Raw genomic sequence first — 23,527 nt, forward strand, 5'->3', positions numbered from 1 at the left:
GGCGCTGGGGTAGATACGAGATCATCAGGTTGTACACAGTCCCTGTCCCACATGGGGCTCACAGTCTTCCATTTTTATGAAGTAACTAAGGCACAAGGAAGTGAAGTGACTTGCCCAGGGTCACATAACAGAAAACAAGCAGAGGGAAGGCTGAGGTGAGCCTGGTCTGATTTAGGATTAAGGACCAGAGAGCAGGACACCCTAGGGTGTGAGAAGAGGCACAGACAGGCAGAGCCGCAGTATTTATCGAGCGCCTTACTTTCATTCATTCATTCAATCCTATTTATTGAGCACTGACTGTGTGCAGAGCACTGTACTAAGCGCTTGGAAAGTACAATTCGGCAACAGAGAGAGACAATCCCTACCCAACGACGGGCTCACAGACTAGAATGGGGAAGACGGGAACAAAACAGAACAAGTAGACTGGCATCGACAGCATCAGAGACAGGCACGAGCTCTTGGGAAGAACAGAAAACCAAACTGGCGCATTGTCAGCCCACAAGGGGCTTCCACTCTAATAGAAGAGGCTTCTTTTAGGGGTTTGGGATTGGCAGGGAGACTTTAAAAAGCTAATGAGTAAGAAAGAGCCAGTCAAAGGCCTCTCCTTACCCTCTCAGAAAAGCTCTGGGTTTGGAAAATCTGGATTTGATCAGAGGCCTGGGATGAGGGGAACAATGATTTTGCCCCCAGAAGTGGAAGCCCCCCTTCCCTTATGATAGTTGTCCTTAAACTGTGTATTATTTTGCGTCTTACCCCAAGGCTTAATACAGTGCTGTGAGCCCGTTGTTGGCTCTATCTGTTGCCAAGTTGTACATTCCGAGCGCTTAGTACAGTGCTCTGCACACAGTAAGCGCTCAATAAATATGATTGAATGAATGAATGAATGAACAGAAAGCGTTTAACACATACCACACATTATTATTAATTGGACCTTAGAGCAACCAGTCCAGCAGTGTATCTGAGGCACTGATGGTATTTATTAAGGTATTAGGATGGTATTTATTAAGCTCTTATTATGTAGTAATAATAATGGTATTTGTTAAGCGCTTACTATGTGTCAAGGACTGTTCTAAGCACTTGTATTAGAGCTAATCAGGTTGGGCACAGTTACTGTCCCACATCATAATAATACTAATAATGATGATGGTATTTGTTTAGTGCTTACTACTACTACTAATAATAATGTTGTTATTTGTAAGCGCTTACTATGTGCCGAGCACTGTTCTAAGCAAGCGCTGGGATAGACACAGGGGAATCAGGTTGTCCCACGTGGGGCTCACAGTCTTAATCCCCATTTTATGGATGAGGGAACTGAGACACAGAGAAGTGAAGTGACTGGCCCAAAGTCACACGACTGATAAGGGGCGGAGCTGGGATTAGAACCCACGACCTCTGACTCCCAAGCCCATGCTCTTTCCGCTAAGCCACGCTGCTTCTCGCACATGGGACTCACAGTCTTAAAACCCAATTTACAGATGGGGAAACTGAGGCACAGAGAAGTGAAGCGATTTGCCCAAGGTCATGCAGCAGACAAGTTGCGGAGCCAGGTTTAGAACCCACATCCTACCGACCCGCAGGCCTGTGCTGTATCGACTAGCTGCTTCTCAAACACTGTTCTAGGAGTTTGGGTAGGTACAAGATAAGCAGAGCAAATTAATCAGATCTTGGAGAGGGTGTGTGTCCAACCTGATTTGCTTGTATCTACCCCAGCGCTTAGCACGGTGCCTGGCACATAGTAAGCGCTTAACAAATACCATTAAAAAAACAAAAAAAACACACAAAGAAGAGGATGCTGTTCGCAAAAAAGCCGCAGGGAACTGCTTTCCTGTGTCAGTAGTCTGATTTTTAATTGTCAGTCTTCCCCTCTAGAAGGTAAGCTCCTTGTCGGCAAGGAACCTGAGTGCCAACTCTGGTGTATTGGGATCTCCCAAGTGCTTAGTACAGTGTTCTGCACGCAGTAAGCACTCAATAAATGCCACTGACTAATCTTTTTTATTATTATTACGGTATTCGTTAGTACTTACTATGTGTCGAGCACTGTTCTACGCACTGGATAGATACAAGACAATCAGGGTGGACACAGTCTCGGTCCCTCATGGAGCTTACCCTGAGACAATGAATTCCCGAATGACAGATGGGGAAACTAAGGCACAGAGAAGTGAAGTGACTCGCCCAAGATCACCCAGCAGTGCCGGGATTAGAACCCTCGTCCTCTGACTCTCAGGCCAGTGATCTTTCCAGTAGAGCACGTTGCTCTTCCCTATATCTATTTACCAAGAGGCAGAAAAGGCCATTAGTATTTTATTCGTTCATTCAGTCATATTTATTGAGCGCTTACTGTGGGCCGAGCACTGTCCTAAGCGAGTGGAAAGTACAGCTCGGCAACAGATAGAGACAACCCCTGCCCTGCTGGAAAAAGAACTGGGATAAACAAGCGGCGTCGGCTGTGCCTTGTGAAAAGCCGCTCTTCAAGCGTCTCCAGCAAGCACCGTGGAAAACAGATGCCGTGTTTCCGTAGATGATTCTCGTTTTAGCAGCCACTGGAATTAGTACCTCCGGATTTATTGCCCGGGCCAGGTTCAGAGAGATGAATCTCTTTCCATCTCACCTGCCTGGGTTGAGCAATAGAGGGGAGGGGACTTGACTCTTTGGTCAGGGCAGAGAGGTGTCTTGAATTTCGACAGTTGCCGTGGACAGAGTTCGAATGCCCATCTGGAGGAAAGTTTGAAGAGGCACGTCTGGCCCTTGACCGAGTTCATCCCAGGGAATTCCACAGGTCCCAAAACTGGAATCAGAACCCAAAACGATCTGCCTCTGCCCCTAGAGGAACAGGATGTGTGCGGGTTCAGGAGAAGGGTGTCTTTAAGCGCTTAGGATGCAGTAATTCTAATAATGTTAATAATGTTGGTATTTGTTAAGCGCTTACAATGTGCAGAGCACTGTTCTAAGCGCTGGGGTAGACACAGGGGAATCAGGTTGTCCCACGTGGAGCTCACAGCCTTAATCCCCATTTTACAGATGAAGGAACTGAGGCACAGAGAAGTTAAGTGACTCGCCCACAGTCACACAGCGGACAAGTGGCAGAACCAGGGTTCGAACCCATGATCTCTGACTCCAAAGCCCATGCTCTTTCCACTGAGCAACGCTGCTTCTACTTTCCAACCGCTCAGTACAGTGCTCTGCACACAGTAAGTGCTCAATAAATACGACTGAATGAATGGATGGATGAATGAGTGCTCAATAAATACCACCGATTGACTGATAGGAGTTTCCTATTGAAAAGCAGTACGGCCTAGCGGAAAGAGCAGGGCCTTGGGGGTCGGAGGACTTGGGTTCTAATTCTCACTCCTCCACAGACCTGCTGGTTGGCTTGGGGCAAGTCACTTTGCTTCTCTGTGCTTTGGTTCCCTCATCCGCAAGATGCGGATTCGGTGCCTGTTCTCCCTCCTACTGAGACTGTGAGCCCCATGTGGCCCCGGCCTGGGAGTCAGCAGGTCATGGGTTCTAATCCCCACTCCGCTACTTGTCTGCCGAGTGGCCTTGGGCAAGTCACTTCACTTCTCTGTGCCTCGGTTAACTCTTCTGTCAAATGGGGATTGAGGCTGTGAGCCCCTCCTGGGACAGGGACTGTGTGCAACCCTATTTGCTTGTATCTGCCCCAGCGTTTAGTACAGTGACTGGTACATAGTAAGCACTTAACAAATGCCACAATGATTATTATTACCCCAGCACTCAGTCCAGTGCTCGGCACATAGTAAGCACTTAATAAATTCATAATAGTAATGAATTATTATTCCTTATATTTATTATACGATCGGTGTATACATCTATAATCCTATTGATCTATTTTGATGGTATTGTTGCCTGTCTACTTGTTTTGTTTTGATGTCTGTCTCCCCGCTTCTAGACTGTGAGCCCGTTGTTGGGTAGGGATCACCTCTATCCGTTGCCCAATTGTACTTTCCAAGCGCTTAGTACAGTGCTCTGCACACAGTAGGCGCGCCATAAATACGATTGAAAGAATGAAGCCTTGTTCTATAATGAATTGTTATAAAGAACTGGGGTAGCCATGGTTCATATCAGAGCTCAGAGCTGGGCACATCGTGAGTGCTTAATAAATATCACTATTATTATTATTGTATCATCGCTAGTCTTTGATTCCAGGCAGGGAGACAAATGGTCCGCTTTATAATTGTGCGGGAGCCAGCCAGCCCCGACGAGCTTCTCAGCTTTCTCTCTCTCTCTCATCTTCTGGACTCATCGCATCCTTGGTCCGGCCCGGTCAGCTGGGCGTCTCACCTGGCTTCAGGTGTGGTCAGACCTGTCATCGAAGGGAGCGGGGCTCCACAGCCCAGCCCAAGGGCCTCCCTCGGAATCCGTATTTGCCTTTGGGATTCCAAGATCATGGTGAAGGAGTGTGGCACAGACCTGGAAGTTTGGGGACTTGGGTTCCAATCCCCACTCCGGCACGTGCCTGCTGTGTGACCCTTCTCCGCGTTCCAGTTTCCTCCTCTGTAAAATGGGGATCCAGTATCTGTTCTTTCTCTCCCCCAGACTGTGACTAACCTGCTGATCTTGTAGCAATCTCATTCGTTCAATTGTATTTACTGAGCGCTTACCGTATGCCGAGCACTGAACCAAGCGCTTAGGAAAGAACCATATGAGAAGCAGCATGGCGTAGTGGATAGAGGACGGGCCTGGGAGTCAGAAGGTCATGGGTCCTAATCCCGGCTCTGCCACTTATCTGCTGAGTGTCCTTGGGCAAGTCACTTTGCTTCTCTGGGCCTCAGTTGCCTCATCTGTAAAATAGGGATTTAGAGTGTGACCACCATGTGCGACAGGGACCGCATCTGATTCGATTTGCATCCAGCCAGTGCTTAGTACAGTTCTTAATACAATGCTCAACAAATACCATTATTATTATTATTATTATTATTGCTATTGTTAATACAGCAATAACAGTGACATTTCCTGCCCATAACAAGCTTATAGTCTAGAACAGGGGAGACAGACAGCAGACGCAAGCTTGTTTTTGGCAGGGGACGTGTCTGCCAACTCGGTTGTATTGGACTCTTCCAAGCTTTCAGGCCAGCGCTCTGCACGTAGTAAGCGCTCAGTAAATACCAGGGATGGATTGATAGTAAGCACTTAACAAATAGCACAGATATTATTATTATTAGACTCCTCACCCCTGATTTTGACTGACTGGCTGAAGCCCGATGGTCTCTGACAGCCTCCTTTCCTCTCCCAGGAGTCTGGCATCGCTGTAGGCCTTAGTCCCACCCACCGGTTCTCTGTTCATTCAGTGGTATTTTTTGGGAGTGTACTGTGTGCAGAGCACTATACTAAGCACTTAGTGTTACTACTCTGCCTAGTGCAGCCTGTGTGAGCTCCCTGCAGAGAGAAGCGGCGTGGCCTAATGTATATTGCCCAGGCCTGGAAGTCAGAAGGAGCTGGGTTCTAATCCCAGCTCCACTGTTTTTCCGCTGGGTGACCTTGGGCCAGTCACTTCACTTCTCTGGGCCTCAGTTGCCTCATATGTAAAATGGGGATTAAGACTGTGAGCCTCACGTGGGACACGGCCTGTATCCAACCCGATTAGCTTGGATCTACCCCAGCACTTAGTACAGTGCCCGGTGGGTAGTAAGCGCTTCACAGACACCGTTCGACAAAGAGTCATTAGGTATTATCGTGGGTTAAAACAACCCGTGTTTCCTGTCCTTGACTCTTTCTCCACTTCTCGCTACCCAGAAAGACGTAGACACGCTGCGGCCCGCAGAGTGATACCAAGGCGGAGTCCCGGCGAGCTGACCTCGCTTCTTGCCATTTGAAGTGACTTCCGAGAGTGAGCACAAATGTTTCCAATCTCTCTCCCTCAGAAGATCCCAGAGTCCGTCTCTCTCTCCAAAGACAGGTTTCTTGGGCTGCCTGGGGCCAAACCTTCTCTTTTCTCATAACCTGATTGTATTTAATAAGCAACTGGAATCTGCTCTGTAGATTCCAAACCTTCATCTTCTCTCTGGGAGATCTGGGTGGTTAGATTACAGTGGTTCAGGAGCGGCCTGTCCCAGCCAGATAACTTCTGCTGTCTCTCCCCTCTCCATCCCCCACCCCCTTTCTGGGCTGGTAGGGGCGGGAGGAAGGAGTGGGAAAGGACAAGGGGGCTGGCTCTCTCTCCCCGGCTGCTGGGTCAAAGGATTTTCACTGACATTTTTCTGAGCACGCACACGCTCCCGCTTCTTAATCCACAGTTGGAGCTTGGCGTGGCTACGGAAACAAGTCTATGGCTAATTTAAAATGGTGGCCACCCACAGACCGCCCTGAAAAACTCTTCTGGCCGGAAAGCGGCCCAGATTTCCTCTGGCTGTTGTGTGAGAAAGTAAAAGGAAAGGAGGCCGTAATCCTGGGACCTAGAAAACAGCTGAAGGGATTGGAAAGGAGGAGAGGAGGTGGGGAGGAAGGCCGGCTGATGGTGGACACGATCGGCTTGGATGCATCTTGCCTACTGAAAGGGATTTTAACGATATATTTAGCTGCACATATTTATAGGCAGAGAGAGGGGTGTGTCATGTAGGTCTGCACCTGTCCCTGGGCAGAATTTGTTTTTTGTAGTCATACCAGGCCCTGCCCAAGATGGCAGCCGTAATCGCACATGCAGGCTCAGATATCACCCTTTTTTTTAAATGGTATTCGTTAGATGCTTCTTATGTGCCAGACCCTCTTCTAAACACCGGGGTAGATACAAAGTAATCAAGTTGGACACCGACACATGGGGCTCACAATCTAAATCCCCATTTTACAGATGAGGTCACTGAGGCCCAGATAAGTGAAGTGACTTGCCCAAGGTCACTCAGCAGACCCCAGCACCTACTACAGTGCCTGGTACCTAGTAAGCACTGAAACAAATGCCATAATTATTATTACTGTTATTATTAGTAGGTGGCGGAGCTGGGACCAGAACCCAGGTCCTTCTGACTCCAGGCCCGGGCGCTCTCCCCTGGGCTACGCCGCTTCCCTTCATCGTAGCCATCTTCAGAGATGAGCCTTACGATGGTATCTTGGAGCCCTTTCGGGCCGCTTCGTAGCGATGGAGGAGTGACACGGGAAGGGATCGAAGAACAAGGATCAGAATCGCACTGGGATTTCCCATCCAACCTGGGGCCGGATCCGGGCCGGGCTACCGGGTCACTATGGGCAGGGATGGAGCTGGGCTCTGCTCCGACGCGGCTAGGAGTGATCCCATCGCCAGATGGTTCCCCTGGGGGGAGGGGGGAACGTGGGCCCGACGGTGGAGACGTCGGCCTTCAGGATTCCTTCCAAGCATCCGTTCATTCCCCTGCCTGCAGTCTGTCTCCTGGAAAGCATCAAAGTTCCTTGAGCGCAAGGCTGTAGAAGCAGCGTGGCCTAGTGGACAGAGCATGGGCTTGGGAGTCAGAAGGACCTGGGTTCTAATTCCCGCTCCCCCACCTCTCTGCCGTGAGACCTTGGGTAAGTCGCTTCACTTCTTTGGGCCTCGATTACCTCAACTGTAAAATGGGGAGTCAGACTCTGAGCCCCATATAGGACACGGGACTGTGTCCAACACGATTACCTCAAATCTACCCTCACTCTTGATGGACTTGATAAATTCTCAGTGCCGAGATGAATTCTCAGTGCCCGGCCCACAGTCAGCACTTAACAAATACCATAAAAAAAAAGAGTCATATTTCCTAACTCTAGTGTTCTCTCCCAAGTGTTTAGCACAGTGCTTTGTGCAGAGGCAGCACTCGATAAATACTATCGCTTGACTGACTGAACAGGAATGGGAAGAGGAGGTGTTCGCTTCTGGCCTTGGCTCTCCACGGGGTGGGGAACAGCGAGGCCTAGTGGAAAAAGGCCCCGGCCTGGAAGTCACAGGACCTGAATTCTAATCCCTGCTCTGCCACCCGCTTGCTGTGTCAACTTGGGTCGATCACTCGACTGCTCTGGGCCTCAGTTTCCTCAACTGTGAATGGAATCTCCATTTCTGTTCTCCCTCCGATTTAGACTGTGAGCCCCATGTGGGCCAGTTACTGATTAACCTCTCAGTCCCCTCATCTGTAAAATGGGGATTGAGACGGTGAGCCCCTTGTGGGACGGGGACTGACTAACCTCTCAGTTTCCTCATCTGTAAAATGGGGATTGAGACGGTGAATCTGTAAAATGGGGATTGTGATGGTGAGCCCCATGTGAGACAGGAACTGATTAACTTTTCAGTCCTCTCATTTGTAAAATGGGGATTGAGACGGTGAGCCCCATGTGAGACAGGAACTGATTATCTCTCAGTTCCCTCATCTGTAAAATAGGGGTTGAGAGGGTGAGTCCCATATGGGACAGAGACTAACTTCTTAGTCCCCTCATCTGTAAAATGGGGCTTGAGATGGGTGAGCCCCATGTGGGACAGGGGACTGATGAACTTTTCAGTCCCCTCACCTGTAAAATGGGGATTGTGAGCCCCAAGAGGGTTCGGGATGGATTAAGTTCTCAGTTTCCTCATCTGTAAAATGGAGATTGAGACTGTGAGCCCCAGGAGGGACACTTACTGATTAACCTCTCAGTCCCCTCATCTGTAAAATGGGAGAGAAGCAGCGTGGCTCAGTGGAAAGAGCACGGACTTTGGAGTCAGGGCTCATGAGTTCAAATCCCAGCTCTGCCACTTGTCGGCTGTGTGACTGTGGGCAAGTCACTTAACTCCTCTGTGCCTCAGTTCCCTCATCTGTAAAATGGGGATTAAGACTGTGAGTCCCACATGGGACAACTTGATTCCCCTATGTCTACCCCAGCGCTTAGAACAGTGCTCGGCACATAGTAAGCGCTTAACAAATACCAACATTATTATTAATTGAGGCATTGAGTCCCATGTGGGACAGGGACTTGATGAATTCTCAGTTCCCTCATCTGTAAAAGAGGGATTGAGAGGGTGAGTCCCATGTGGGACAGGGGACTGATGAATTTTTCAGTCCCCTCAACTGTAAAATGGGGATTGTGAGCCCCAAGTGGGATCGGGATGGATTAAGTTCTCAGTTTCCTCATCTGTAAAATGGGGATTGAGACTGTGAGCCCCAGGTGGGACAGTTATTGATTAACCTCTCAGTCCCCTTATCTGTAAAATGGGGATTGAGGTGGTGAGCCCAATGTGGGACAGGGACTCAGTCCCCTCATCTGTAAAATGGGGCTTGAGACGGGTGAGCCCCATGTGGGACAGGGGACTGATGAATTTTTCAGTCCCCTCATCTGTAAAATGGGGATTGTGAGCCCCAAGTGGGATCGGGATGGATTAAGTTCTCAGTTTCCTCATCTGTAAAATGGGGATTGTGTCCAACGTGATTAGCCTGTATCCACCCCAGCGTTTGGCACCTAGTAAGCGCTTCGGAAATACCATCATCATTTATTCTTATTATTAGAGGAGCTAAGTGTGTCAAGACGGTGGATTTCCTGAAGGTCCTGAGCGGAGCGTTGGGTGGCCCTCCGCCGCCCCCCCCACCCCCGCTCCGGCCCTCGATGGGGGCGTCTCCCCCCAGCTTCCCCCCAGAGAAGCAGCGTGACTCAGTGGAAGGCCCGGGCTTGGGAGTCAGAGATCATAGGTTCAAATTCCGGCTCTGCCACTTGTCAGCTGTGTGACTGTGGGCAAGTCATTTAACTTCTCTGTGCCTCAGTTACCTCATCTGTAAAATGGGGATTAACAGTGAGCCTCACGTGGGACAACCTAATAATGTTGGTATTTGTTAAGCGCTTACTATGTGCCAAGCACTGTTCTAAGCGCTGGGGTAGACATAGGGGAATCAGGTTGTCCCACGTGGGGCTCACAGTCTTAATCCCCATTTTACAGATGAGGGAACTGAGGCACAGAGAAGTTAAGTGACTTGCCCACAGTCACACAGCCGACAAGTGGCAGAGCAGGGATTCGAACTCATGAGCCCTGACTCCAAAGCCCATGCTCTTTCCACTGAGCCACGCTGCTTCTCCAACCTGATTACTCTGTATCTCCCCCAGCGCTTAGAACAGTGCTCTGCCCCTAGTAAGTGCTTAACAAATACCAACATTATTATTATTATTATTTCCTGCAGGTCCTGCGCGGATTGTTGGGTGGCCCTCCGACCCCGCCCCGCTCCGGCCCTCGGTGGGGGCGTCTCCCCCAGCTTCCCCGCAGAGAAGCAGCGTGGCTCAATGGAAAGAGCCCGGGCTTGGGAGTCAGAGGTCATCGGTTCGAATCCCGGCTCCGCCACTCGTCAGCTGTGTGACCGGGGGCGAGTCACTTCACTTCTCTGTGAAGTGACCTCATCCGCAAAATGGGGATGAAGACGGTGAGCCTCACGTGGGACAACCCGATGACCCTAGATCTCCCCCTGCGCTTAGAACAGTGCTGTGCACCTAGTAAGCGCTTAACAAAGACAACATTATTATTAATAATCATAATGTCGGTATTTGTTATTATTATTAGCCCGGGTCCGGACTGGGCGGGGCGCGGCGGCTCAGGTGCGCCGGCGGCCCCCTCCGGCGGGGGGCGTGGCCGGGCGTGGAGGCGCCCGGGGATTGGTCGGCAGCGGGGCTGGGGGCGTGGCCCTGCGCCGAGGCGCCCGGGGATTGGTCGGCAGCGGGGCGGGGGCGTGGCCTGCCCCGGGGGGCGTGTCCCGGGCCGAGGAGGGCGGCAGCGGGCGGCCCGACCCGGCCCGGCCCGGCCCCGACGACGGCGGCAGCAGCAGCTGCGGAGCTATGTCACCCTGCCCTGCGCTCAGCCGAGGTGAGCGAGGGACCCCGCGGGCTGGACGCTCTTCTGCCCCCATCTTCCTCTGCCCCATCCCATCCTTTCCCTCCTTTCTGTCCCTGTCTTCTCCCCCAACTTCCTCCCTCCCCCGTCCTCCTCCACCCCTTTTCTGCCCCTATTTCACTGGTCTCTCCCCCTCTGCCCTCACCCATCCCTTCCCTCCTTTCTACCCCATTCCTCTGCCCCCAACTTCCCCCCTCCCCCTATCCTCATCTGTCCCTTTTTCTGCCCCCAATTCCCCCTTTTCTGTCACTATTTCACTGGTCTCTCCCCCTCTGCCCTCACCCATCCCTTCCCTCCTTTCTGCCCCGTTCCTCTGTCCCCAACTCCCCTCATCCTTCCCTTTCCTGCCCCAATTTTCCCTTTCTCCTCTTCTGTCCCTATTTCACTGGCCTCTCCCCCTCTGCCCTCACCCATCCGTTCCCTCCTTTCTACCCCATTCCTCTGCCCCCAACTTCCCCCCTCCCCCTATCCTCATCTGTCCCTTTTTCTGCCCCCAATTCCCCCTTTTCTGTCACTATTTCACTGGTCTCTCCCCCTCTGCCCTCACCCATCCCTTCCCTCCTTTCTACCCCATTCCTCTGCCCCCAACTTCCCCCCTCCCCCTATCCTCATCTGTCCCTTTTTCTGCCCCCAATTCCCCCTTTTCTGTCACTATTTCACTGGCCTCTCCCCCTCTGCCCTCACCCATCCCTTCCCTCCTTTCTGCCCCGTTCCTCTGTCCCCAACTCCCCTCATCCTTCCCTTTCCTGCCCCAATTTTCCCTTTCTCCTCTTCTGTCCCTATTTCACTGGCCTCTCCCCCTCTGCCCTCACCCATCCGTTCCCTCCTTTCTACCCCATTCCTCTGCCCCCAACTTCCCCCCTCCCCCTATCCTCATCTGTCCCTTTTTCTGCCCCCAATTCCCCCTTTTCTGTCACTATTTCACTGGTCTCTCCCCCTCTGCCCTCACCCATCCCTTCCCTCCTTTCTGCCCCTGTTCCTCTGTCCCCAACTCCCCTCATCCTTCCCTTTCCTGCCCCAATTTTCCCTTTCTCCTCTTCTGTCCCTATTTCACTGGCCTCTCCCCCTCTGCCCTCACCCATCCGTTCCCTCCTTTCTACCCCATTCCTCTGCCCCCAACTTCCCCCCCCCCCTATCCTCATCTGTCCCTTTTTCTGCCCCCAATTCCCCCTTTTCTGTCACTATTTCACTGGTCTCTCCCCCTCTGCCCTCACCCATCCGTTCCCTCCTTTCTACCCCAATCCTCTGCCCCCAACTTCCCCCCTCCCCCTATCCTCATCTGTCCCTTTTTCTGCCCCCAATTCCCCCTTTTCTGTCACTATTTCACTGGTCTCTCCCCCTCTGCCCTCACCCATCCCTTCCCTCCTTTCTGCCCCTGTTCCTCTGTCCCCAACTCCCCTCATCCTTCCCTTTCCTGCCCCAATTTTCCCTTTCTCCTCTTCTGTCCCTATTTCACTGGCCTCTCCCCCTCTGCCCTCACCCATCCCGTCCCTCCTTTCTGCCCCTATTCCTCTGCCCCCAACTCCTCCCCCCGCCCTCATCCTCCCCTCCCTCCCCTTTTCTGTGCCTATTTCACTACTCTGTCACCCTCTGCCTTCACCCATCCCTTCCCCCTTTTCTGCCCTATTTCTCTGCTCCAATTTTCCCCTCCACTGCCCCCTCCCCCTCTACCGTCACCTATCCCTTTCCCCCTTTCTGCCTCTATTCCTCTACCCCCAACTTCTCACCTCCTCCTGTCCTCTTCCTACCCAATTTTGATCCAATTTCCCCCTTCCCCCTTTTATGTGCCTGTTTCACTGGCCTCTCCCCCTCTGCCCTCACCCATCCCGTTCCTCCTTTCTGCCCCAACTCCCCCCACATCCTTCCCTTCCTCCCCTTTTCTGTCCCTATTTCACTGCCCTCTTCCCCTCTACCCTCACCCATCCCTTTCCCTCTTTTCTGCCCCTATTTCTCTGCCTCTCACCTTCCCCCTCCTCTACTCTCTCCCCCTCTGCTGTCACCCATCCCTTCCCCCTTTTCTGCCCCCTGCCCCTCTCCCCTCAACCATCTCTTCTCCCTTTTTCTGCCCCCATTTCTCTGCCCCAATTTTCTCCCTCCCTGCCCTCATCTTCCCCCTCTCTCTTTCTGTCCCCATTTCTCTGCCCCCATTTCTCCGCCCCCCCTTCTTCTCCCCTCTCCCTATTCCTCTTCCTCCAACTTCTTCCCCTCCACTGCCCCCCTTCCCCCTTTTCTGCCCCCTGCCCCTCTCCCCTCAACCATCTCTTCTCCCTCTTTCTGCCCCCATTTCTCTGCCCCAATTTTCTCCCTCCCTGCCCTCATCTTCCCCCTCTCTCTTTCTGTCCCCATTTCTCTGCCCCCATTTCTCCGCCCCCCCTTCTTCTCCCCTCTCCCTATTCCTCTTCCTCCAACTTCTTCCCCTCCACTGCCCCCCTCCCCCCTCTTTTTCCCCCTTTTCTGCCCTTATTTCTCTGGCCCTCACCTTCCCCTCCTTCTCCCCTGCCCCTCTACCCCAGCTTCCCCCCTCCCCATATCTCCTCTCCCCCATCTTTGTCCCTTTCCCTCTGCCCCTCCTTCCCCTCCCCTCTCCACTGCCCCATTTCTCTTCCCCCTGATCTCTCCCCCATCATCTGCCCCTTTCCCTCTGCCACCCCCCCATCTCTCTGTCCCTTGTCCTTCTACCCCCTCTCCCCCATGCCCCGTGGCCGTTTTCCCTTGGGCAGGCCACTTCTGTCCCCAGGCAGGGTGGGATGGACCCTCGGCGATGGACTCTGAACGATTTCGAACTACACTGACCCTTGATCCCTGCCCCCCTGCCCCTTCCAACCCTGCCAGACACGTGCGCTCCGCCGGGAGCGGGGGGGCCGATCGACTGATTGATCGATCCATCCATGGGGAGCCCTGTTTGATCAACGCGGCCCCCATGGGCCAGCCCTACCCTGGTCTGCCTCAACGCTCTCCTCCTCTTTAGAAGCAGGAAGTTGTGCGTTGCCTAATGTAAGGGGGATGGTCCAGCCCGAAGAAGCTCGGGCCTTTCCCCCTTCCCTTTTTCTCCTTCCCTTTCTCTAATTATGGTACTCCTTAATAATAATGATGGTATTTATTAAGCGCTTACTACGTGCCAAGCACTGTTCTAAACTCGTGGAGGGGAGACAAGGTAATCAGTTTGTCCCTCGTGGGGCTCACAGTAATAATAATGTTAATAATGTTGGTATTTGTTAAGCGCTTACTATGTGCCGAGCACTGTTCTAAGCGCTGGGGTAGACACAGGGGAATCAGGTTGTCCCACGTGGGGCTCACAGGCTTCATCCTCATTTTACAGATGAGGGAACTGAGGCACAGAGAAGTGAAGTGACTTGCCCACAGTCACACAACTGACAAGTGGCAGAGCTGGGATTCGAACTCATGAGCCCTGACTCCAAAGCCCATGCTCTTTCCACTGCGCCACGCTGCTTCTTGTCTTAATCACAGTCTTAATCCCCATTCTACAGATGAGGGACCTGAGGCACAGAGAAGTGAAGTGACTTGGCCAGAGTCACAGGTGACAAGTGGCGGAGTCGGAATGAGAACCCATGACTGCTGACTCCCAAGCCTGTGCTCTTTCCATTGAACCACACTGCTTCTCTAAGCATTAAGTGCTTACTGTGTGCCAGGCACTGTACTAAGTGATGGGGCAGATACAATAATAATGATTGTGGTATTCGTTAAGCACCTATGTGCCAAACACTATTCTAAGTGCTGGGGTAGATACAAGCAGATCAGGTTGGACAGTCACTGACCCATTTGGGGCTCACAGTCTCAATCCCCATTTACAGATGAGGGAACTGAGTCCCAGAGAAGTGAAGTGACTTGTCCAAGGTCACACAGCTGACACGTGACAGAGCCGGGGCAGCGTGGCGCTGTGGAAAGAGCACGGGCTTTGGAGTCAGGGCTCATGAGTTGGAATCCCAGCTCTGCCACTTGTCAGCTGTGTGACTGTGGGCAAGTCACTTAACTTCTCTGGGCCTCAGTTACCTCATCTGTAAAATGGGGATTAAGACTGTGAGCCCCACGTGGGACAACCTGATTCCCCTGTGTTTACCCCAGCGCTTAGAACAGTGCTCTGCACATAGTAAGCGCTTAACAAATACCAACATTATTATTATTATTAACTCATGACCTTCTGCCTTCCAGGCCCGTGCTCTACCCACTACACCAAGCGGCTTCTCTATTATGGTATTTAAATGCTTGGGCTGTGTCAAGCACTGTTCTAATCACTGGGGTAGAGACAAGGTAATCCGGTTAGACACAGTCCCTGTCCCACATGGGGCTCACAGCCTTAATCCCCAATTTACAGATAAGGAAACTGAGGAATAGAGACCTTAAGTCCAAGGTCACACAAAAGAATGGAGGAGGCAGGATTAAAACCCAGATCCTTCTGACTCCCAGGCCCCTGCTCTCGCCACTAAGCCACACTGCTGCGCTTCCCTTCACCCACCTCAACTCTCCTTTCCTCATTTCTCATCCTCTCCCGGCCGTTTCCTCCCACTCCATCACTGACTGGGCTCAAATAAAGACCCACTCAGGGCCGAGCCTATGTCCTGGAAGCTTTAGCCAGCTGGGCAGGTCCAGGACCCATTGCCGTGGTTGGGATTGCGGTAATGGTGTGTGGTCTGTCACTTGTCTGCTGTGTGACCTTGGGCAAGTCACAACCTCTCTGTGTCTCAGTTACCTCATCTGTAAAATGGGGCTGAAGACTGTGAGCCCCACGTGGGACAACCTGATTACCTTGTACCTACCCCCATGCTTAGAACAGTGCTTGGCACATAGGAAGCGCTTAACAAATGCCATCATTATTATTCTTGCCCTGTAGGGGGCTGGAAACTGAGGCAGCCAGGTCCACTTTGGCCACCAGGGCACAGGGCACCATTCCATTACCTTCCCCGCACCTGGAGAAGTCAGGACACCTGCCAGCTCAGGGTCATGAGCGTCCCCTGGTTATCCTGAGCTAAATAATCAGAGCTGGAGCATTTGTTGAGTGCTTACTATAATGCTGGTATTTGTTAAGTGCTTACTATGTGCCAGGCACTGTACTAAGCTCTGGGTTGGATACAAGCAAATCGAGTTGGATGCAGTCCCTGTCCCCTGTGGGGTGCTCAGCCTCAATCCCCATGAGGGAACTGAGGCACAGAGAAGTGAAGTGACTTGACCAAGGTCACACAGCAGGCAAATGGCGCTGGGACCCAGGTTCTATGACTCTCCGGACGGTGCTCTTTCCATCAGGCCACACTGCTTCTCAGAGGTCTTCCTAGAGTGGAAAGAACTGTTTGTTTATGTTATTCGTTGTGGGCAGGGAATGTGTCTGTTTATTGTTGTATCGTACACTCCCAAGCGCTTAGTTCAGTGCTCTGCACACAGTAAGATTAAATGAATGAATTACTGACAGTCTCTCCCTCTGTAAGAGGTCAATACGATTAAATGAATGAATAACTGACAGTCTCTCCCTCTAGTCTGCAAACTCAATGTGGACAGGGAATGTGCCTGTGATATTGTTGTGGCACACTATCCCAAGCGCTTAGTATGTGCTTGGAAGCGCTCAATAAATACGATAAATTGATTGATAAATAGCTCGTTAAATAATGTGTCCTAGGAAGGGAGGCTTTGGTGAGAGGCTGTCCTCCTCAGGCATCGGAAGCCAATCGGTTATGGCCCCGCAGTCCCAGCTGGTGGCATTGCCCTGGCACTTCCGTATGTCAGGGATTTGGGCTGCACCACCAGGGAGCCTGCAGGATGCAGGAGAAATGGGGTGAGGTGTTTGTGTGTGTATGTGTGTGTGAGTGTGTTGTGTTTTGGAAGGGGGGCGGTGCCGAGCACACCCTAATGCCCAGCCACCCCCTGCCTGGGCTTCAGCCTCCTGGGACCCGCAGCTGGCATGGACTTGGCACTTTCCCATGGTATTAGCATGTAGATGGCACTGTCATCCTCCCCGCCTCACAAACCCCTAACCTTGTCCTTGACCTATACCCATCTCTCTCATTTGACCCACATATTCATCGGTCACCAGATCCTGTCAGGTCCAACCCGCAGAGCATGGTTAAAATCCACTCTTTCCTCCCCATCCAAACGGCTACCCCGTTAATCCAAGCACTTATTCTATTCCTCCTTAACTGACACATCAGCCTCCTCGCTGACCTCTCTGCCTCCTGTCTCTCCCCACTGCAGTCCATACTTCGACTCTGCTGCCTGGATCATTTTGCTATAAAACTGTCCCATCCATCTTTCCCCGCTCCTCAAGAACCTCCAGTTCTCCACCTCTGCCTTAAACAGAAATTCCCTTCCATCAGCGCTAAAGCACTCAATCAGTTCATCCCCTCCTAACTTACCTCACTGATTTCCTACTACAACCCAGCCCACATACTTGAATCCTCTAATGCCAACCTACTCACTGTACTTAGATCTCATCTATCTCACGGCCAACGCCTCGCCCACATCCTGCCTTTGGCCTGGAACTCCCTCCTCCATATCTGCAGGACGATCACTCTCCCCACCTTCAAAGCCTTATTGAAGGCAGGTCTCTTCCAAGAGGTCTTTCCCCACTAAGCCTATATTTCCTCTTCTCCCACTCCCTTTTGGGTCACTTGGATTCACATCCTTTATTCACCCCCCCCCCATCCCCCACAGCACTTACGTTCATCTCCATAATTTATTTGCTTATATTAATGCCGCCCGTCCCCCCCCCCCCCGTCCCCCCGTCCCCCATTCCCCCTTGTCCCCCCCAAGACTGTAAGCTCTTTGTGGGCAGGGAACATATTTACCAAATCTATTCTCTTGTACTTTCCCAAGGGCTTAGTTCATTCCTCCGCACACAGTAAGTCCTCAGTAAATACAATGGATTGATTAGCATTTAGTTAGGGCTTATTATGTGCTAAGCACTGCACCAAATTCTAGATAACCAGGTCAGAATACAATCCCTTTCCCACCTGAGGCTCAAAGTCTAAGTGGAGGGGAGAGAACGAGCACATGATCTCCATTTTGCAAATGAGGAAATACAAGCCCAGAGAAGTTAAGTGACTTGTCCAAGGTCACGCAGCAGGCAAGTGGCAAAACCAAGATAAGAACGCCAAGTCCCCTAGTTTCCAGGCCACTAAACCACCCTGCTTCCCAAGACCAGAGGGGCTGCTGGGGGCTGGCAAGCCAAGATAGGGGTCCTGCCCTGCTGGTACACACTGGAGATGCCTGTTTACTTGTTTTGTTTTGTTCTCTGTACCCCCCGCCCCCAGACTGTGAGCCCGTTGCTGGGTAGGGATTGTCTCTATCTGTTGCCAAATTGTACTTTCCAACTGCTTAGTATAGTGCTTTGCACACAGTAAGCGCTCATTAAATATGATTGAATGAATGCAGATGGACATCCACATTAACTAGGCAAGGTCCTAGAGAATCAGTATGGCCTATTGAATAGAGCACCTGCCTGAGAGTCAGAAGGACCTGAGTTAATAATAATAATAATGTTGGTATTTATTAAGCACTTACTAGGTGCAGAGCACTGTTCTAAGCGCTGGGGTAGATACAGGGTAAGCAGGTTGTCCCACGTGGGGCTCACAGTCTTCATCCCCATTTTACAGATGAGGTAACTGAGGCACAGAGAAGTAAAGTGACTTGCCCACAGTCACACAGCTGACAAGTGGCAGAGCAGGGATTCGAACCCCTGACCTCTGACTCCCAAGCCCCTGCTCTTTCCACTGAGCTACGCTGCTTCTCGAGTTCTAATCCTGCCTCTGCCACTTGTCTGCTGGGTGACCTCGGGCAAGTCACTTCTCTGTGCCTCAGTTCCCTCATCAGTAAAACGTGGGTTAAGACTGTGAGCCCCATGTAGGACACCGACCATATCTATCCAAGCCCTTAGTTCAGCTCCTGGCATGAAGTAAGGGTTGAACAAATACCATAAAAAAAAGAAGATAAAGAAAGTTCCGGGTGCTGAGGTGGTGTCAGCTGTCAGTGGCTCTGACGTCCACCGCCAGACTGTAGCTGACGTGGAAAGAGGGTCACCACAGCTGCTGGGAGTGAATTACTTTTGTAGGGAAACTTACCACCTGAAGAGTCTCAGATAACAGGAGGAGAGAAAATCTAGCCCCAGCTAAAGATAGAAGTTGCTTTCTAAGATGGTCCAGAGGACTTTTGTTTCTCTATCCCCCCTCCCCACACCCAAGTCATGGCTCCTCTTCTGGGCGGAGAGCAGTGACAGTATAATTGTGGTATTTGCTAAGCACTTACTGTGTGCCAATCATTGTATTAAGTCAGCACAGTTTCTGTCTCATTCATTCAATAGTATTTAGCGCTTACTTTGTACAGGGCACCCTACTAAGCTCTTGGGAAAGTACAGTACAACAATAAACAGTGACATTCCCTGTCCAAAATGAACTCACAGTCTAGGGGAGCGGGGGAGAGAGGCATCAATATTAATAAATAAAATTAGAGATATGTACATAACTGCTGTGGGGCTGGTGGGTGGGGGGAAAGAGCAAAGGGAGCAAGTCAGGGTGACACAGAGGGGAGTCGGAGCTGAAGAAAAGTGGGGCTTAGTCTGGGAAGGCCTCTTGGAGGAGGTGTGCCCTCAATAAGGCTTTGAAAAGGGGGAGAGTCATTGTGTGTCAGATTTGAGGAGGGAGGACATTCCAGGGCAGAGGCAGGATGTGGGCCAGGGGTCAATGGCGAGACAGGCAAGCTGGAGGTACAGTGAGAAGGTTAGCATTGGAGGAGCGAAGTGTGTGGGCTGGGTTGTAGAAGGGGGCAAGGGGACGGAGAGCTTTAAAGCCAATGGTGAGGAGTTTTTGTTTGATACGGAGGTGGATGGACAACCACTGTAGATTTTTGAGGATGGGGAGGCGGGGGCAGGGTGACGTGCTGAACGCTTTTGTGAAATGATGATCCGGGCAGCGGGGCGAAGTACGGACTGGAATGGGGAGAGACAGGAGGTTGGGAGGTCAGTAGGGTGGCTGATAGGGTAACTTAGGTTGGATAGGATGAGTGATTGCATTAAAGTGTCTCCCACGGGTTTTCCAGTCTAAGAAGGAGGGAGAACAGATATTAAATCCCCGTTTTACAGATGAGGAAATCGAGGTCCAGAGAAGTTGAATGATTTGCCCAAGGTCACACAAAGTTCCTTGTGGGCAGAGATTGTGTGTACCAGCTCTAATGTACTGTACTTTCCCAAGTGCTTATTTCACTGCTGTGAACTCAGTAAGAAGAATTCAATAAATTTGATTGATTGAAGTGGCAGAGTTGGGATTAGAACCCAGGTCCCTTGGTTCAGTTACCTCATCTGCAAAATGGGGATTAAGACTGTGGGCCCCTCTAGACTATAAACTCGTTGTGGCCAGAGAATGTCTCTTATATTGTTAGAGTGTAGTCTCTCAAGTGCTTTGTACAGTCTTCTGCACAAAGTAAGCGCTCAGTATGATTGATTACACTCATTGTGGGCAGGGAATACGTCTATCGACTCTGTTGCATTGTACTCTCCCAAGCGCTTAGTACAAACTCAATAAATACCACTGATTGATATATCAGCTACCAGACCCATGCTCTATGCACTGGACCTCACTGCTTCTTAGGTTAAACTTTTAATAATAATAATAATAATAATGATAATGATGGTATTTAAGCGCTTACTATGTGCCAAGCACTGTTCTAAGCATAAGGGAACCTGGCTTGCTTTCCACGTGGCCACCTTTGGCTGTGTCTTCAAAAAACATCCTGAAATCCGACAGGAACTATTTGATTTGCTTATGCTTGCCAGCTGGTTTGTGGCGGTGACCTGCCTTGGCTCTTCCGATGACTCAGAAACGCAATGTGTACACAGGGCAGAGCGGGAGTCGTTTGAGAGAACAAGTCCCCGGTCCACAGGGTTCACGAGAAGCAGCGTGGCCGAGTGGCTAGAGCACAGGCCTGGGAGTCAGAGGACCTGGGTTCTAATCCTGGCTCTGCCCGCTGTGCGAGACCTTGGGCAAGTGCTAAACTTCTCTGGGCCTCGGTGACCTCATCTGTAAAATGGGGATTGCGACTCTGAGCCTCACATGGCATAGAGAATGTGTCCAACACGATTTGCTTTTCTTCCCCACCACCCCCAGGGCTTAGTACAGCCTGGGACACAGTAAGTGCTTAATAAATACCACAGTTATTATTATTACTATTTTATTTCCTAAAATCCTGGGAACTGAAGCTCCACAACTTCTTGAAGCCAACATAAACACGTTTATACTCTATTGCTTGCCCCTACCTCCAATTTATTTTAGTATTAGCCTCCCCTGCTAGATTATAGAACTTGCTACAAATTATCTTGTACTTTCCAAAGTGCTCAAGAGAGTGCTCTGCACACAGAAGGTGCGCGATAAATGCCATTAATTAGTCAATCTCTGAGTCAGCCTGAGCCACAGCTGGGGCACAAATATGGATCAAAACACCTGGACTAAAAATAACACTTCAATAACAGAAAGCGCTCGCTCTCAGTGCATCAAATACATGGCTGGAAATGCACCTGCCATTATTAAGTGGTATTTGTTAAGTACATACTATGTGCCAGATCTTGGTCTAAGCACTGGGCTGGATAAAAACTAATCCGGTTGGACATAATCCACATCCCACGTGGGGCTCACCATCCTAATCCCCATTTTACAAATGAGGTAACTGAAGTGAAGTGATTTGCCCAAGGTCATACAGCAGACAAGGCAGAGCCAGAAATAGAACCCATGACCTTCTGACTCCCAGTCAATACATTAAGAGGGGAAGGGTCAAGGATAATGTCAAGGTTACAAGCATGAGAGACAAGGAGGGATGGGGGAGTTATTTGTAGTGATGGGAAAGTCAGTGGGAGGGGAGATAAGAGTTCATTTTTGGATATGTTGAGCTTGAGGGGCCTCTGGACATTTGTGGAGAGGTGTCCTGAAGCAAGAAGAGATGTGAGGCATTGCAGGGAGGAAGGGAGGGAGGGTGTTTGTGATGCGTTGAGGGGGTTGGTGGTCACTCCTGTCTGGGGCGAGATCCGGGAGCCGCACGGGTCTACCAGACCTCTTGCCAATTCTAGAAAAGGAAATATTGCAAAACTCAAAAATCCTTTGTTCTTCCTATATTTAGAAAGTCACTCTTTAGCTGCACTAAGACTCTTCCTGCTCTTCTAACCAGTAAACCCGTTGCGGGCAGGGAATGTGCCTGTTATATTTTACCCTCCGGAGTACCATAGTATTTGTACAGCTAGTACATTGCTCTGCACACAGGAAGTGCTCAATAAATTTGATGGATCTATGTCCAAATGCCATGTAGAACTGGACAGTGAGTTAAAGCTAGGGGTTACGGGCAGGAAACAGTGTCTGCTAATTCTGCTGTACTGCATTCCCCCAAGCTCTCTGCACATAGTAAGCGTTCAGTAAATCGACTGATTAAACCCAGCACTGTGAGCAACCAGGTCCCTTTCAATTGGACAACCGATTTACTCCTCATTTGCTCAGAACTGGCAATTGGGAATTCCGCCTTACCCCCCTTCTGCTCCCACACTTCCTTCTCCTTCTTATTGTGGTGTTCCTTAAGCGCTTACTGTGTGTCAAGCCCTGTAATAAGCAGTAGGGTAGATACAAGTTAATCAGGTCAGACACAGTCCCTGCCCCACATGAGGCTCACATTCTAAGTAGGAGGGTGGAGGTTTTAATCCCCATTTACAGATGAGGAAAATGAGGCCCAAGGAAGTTGTGACTTGGCCAAGATCTCAGAGTAGGCAACTAGCCTAGCCGGGATTAGTCACCAGGTTTTTGTTTTAGGGATCTGTGAAGCATTTCTTAATGTGCCAGGCACTGTACTAAGTACTGGGGTAGATGAAAGCGCTTATCGGGTTGGAGGCAGTCCATGACACCCGTGAGGTTTGCAGTCTACATCCCCATTTTACAGATGAGGGAACTGAGGCCCAGAGAAGTAAAGTGACTTGCCCAAGGTCACACAACAGACAAATGGTGGAGCTGGGATTAAAACCCAGGTCCTCTGACTCCCAGGACCATGCTCTATCCATTAGGCCATGGTGCTTCTCACTGAACTTGGGAACACAAGCTAATCAGGTCGGACACAGTCCCTGGCCCACATGGGGCTCACAGCCTCAATCCCCATTTTACAGACAAGGGAACTGAGACCCAGAGAAGAGAAGTGATTTGCCCAAGGTCATGCAGCAGATAAGTGGCAGAGCCGGGATTAGAACCCAGGTCCTTCTGACTACCCGGACTGTGCTCCATTCATTAGGCCTCTCTGTCTCTTTCCAGCCACAGTGGTCGCCTGCCCCTCTCCTCCAGAGCTTTGGTCCAGCCACAGCGAGATTGCTGGACAGGGGTTCGGACAATCGATCCTATCTGTTGAGAGGTTACTGCGTGCAGAGCACTGTACTAAGCACTTGGGAGAGTGCATGCCGTGATCCCTACCCACAAGCAGTTTACAATCTAATGCTTACAGTCAAGAGCTTAGTAAGGTACTCTGGACACAGTTTTCAATACGAGCCATCGAGATGGGTTAATGGGGGGGGGGGGACAGACAATAAAACACATTGCAGACAGGGAAGTTGCCTGAGTGTAAGGTTATAAACATAAGTGCTGGGGGGGAGGTGAGAGCAGGGTGAGCATCAGAGTGTTCAGGGGCTCTGAAAGGAAGGGCATAGGTGATGCAGAAAGGTGAATAGGGTAGGGAAGAGGAGAGGTTAGCCAGGGAGATGGGTGGGAGGGGATAAGACAACGATCCCAG

The 23,527-nt window shown here is 50.9% G+C and overlaps 1 protein-coding gene across 10 annotated transcripts in view; it reads left to right on the forward strand.

Moving 5' to 3' along the window:
- Window positions 1-10,701: 10,701 nt before the first annotated feature.
- The window catches only part of MICAL2 (microtubule associated monooxygenase, calponin and LIM domain containing 2), a 197,449-nt gene continuing 184,623 nt past the window's right edge, over window positions 10,702-23,527 (forward strand). For 9 of the 10 annotated variants that reach the window (XM_029059579.1, XM_029059582.1, XM_029059584.1 and 6 more), the window contains exon 1: window positions 10,703-10,759. The gene's annotated coding sequence lies outside the window, so the exon portion shown is untranslated. Of the gene's footprint in view, window positions 10,760-23,527 lie in introns of all 10 variants that reach the window. The other variant, XM_029059580.1, reaches the window with a different exon arrangement.

The sequence above is a fragment of the Ornithorhynchus anatinus genome, chromosome 3 (genome assembly GCF_004115215.2).
Source record: "Ornithorhynchus anatinus isolate Pmale09 chromosome 3, mOrnAna1.pri.v4, whole genome shotgun sequence".
In the NCBI taxonomy this organism is placed as follows: Eukaryota; Metazoa; Chordata; class Mammalia; order Monotremata; family Ornithorhynchidae; genus Ornithorhynchus; species Ornithorhynchus anatinus.